Raw genomic sequence first — 1355 nt, 5'->3', positions numbered from 1 at the left:
ATAAATTAATTTTTTTTTTAAATAATATATTTTTATTAATATATTTTGATAATTGGCGCCATCTGGTGTATAAATTCACAAACGCATTCAGCAGATTATAATATTTTATTAACAGACTAATCCCCCTATTTTAAACAAATTTAATTAAATTTTAATTTATAATTAATATATATGTAGCTAGATATTATATATTTAACACGCTGCTACTGTTATACAGTGAGGAAATTGTCGAATTAAACTACGTTACGTAAATATATGGGAGGAAATCTGTGTAAATATTAAACACGAACAATAAAATATATATATATATATTTATATATTTTAAAACTAGAAACATGTACTTGAAATTGTTAATGAGTAAACATTAAGGAAATTTATACAAAGTGTTGACATTGATAAAGTCTTCTTATCATTATCGATCCTCATCCTTAAATAGAACTGAAAGAAATATATGATTGATGATTCCTTATTTACATCTTTAATTGATTTATTATCGATCCATATAAAAAAATAACAAAATTAAAAACATTTTAATCGATTTTTAAAGCTGAATTTTATATTTTAACAATATNGTTGTTTTATATTAATTTATCAATTACATTTTTTACACGTGGCTTTATATTAATTTATCAATTACATTTTTACACGTGGTTTAAAATTAAAAAAATTGTATCTACAGAAAAACTCAATTTATTCAGCGCTTAAATAGTTTTTATGTTTATTTTTACACCAAATACTCTTAAAAAAATTAATTATATACGATATTACTGAAATATGTCATAGATAAACGTTTATTATTGTTGAAATCTACCTCAGCTATAAACATTAATCATAAACGTTAAAGTTCCCAATTGAAACATAAAAATTGAATCACGGTTTTAGTAGAAAGTTCTTCATTATTCTATCAAATAATTTAACTAATTCTAATTTTATTTTTGCTTAGTTATAAATTTTCCTTTTCTGGACATGTAACGTTTTACGATCACTATTTTAATTTTATATTCAGGACACGAGTTCTAGGAAAACATAAAATTATTCTCAATTCGACGTTTAATGCTGAATTTTTATTTTGTTTATTTGTTTCTTATAAATATTTATTATTTTTTAAATTTTATATTATAAATTTTTAAACATTATTAACACGACAAACACCAGAAAAATCAAATTATATATATTATAATCTTCGTAGCGCCATCTGTAGTGAAATTTTGATAATATTAATAACATTTATAAAAATATAGAAAACAATTATAATAAAAAAAATAATAAATATTATTTCAAATTATAAATAAAATTATTCAATTAAAATTAATTTTTTGATAAATAAAAAATAATTAATTTTTATTATATATTAC

This window comes from Centruroides sculpturatus, unplaced genomic scaffold (assembly GCF_000671375.1).
Source record: "Centruroides sculpturatus isolate CEXI.00-Female unplaced genomic scaffold, Cexi_2.0 scaffold73, whole genome shotgun sequence".
Taxonomy (NCBI): domain Eukaryota; kingdom Metazoa; phylum Arthropoda; class Arachnida; order Scorpiones; family Buthidae; genus Centruroides; species Centruroides sculpturatus.
This window is presented reverse-complemented; position numbering follows the sequence as displayed.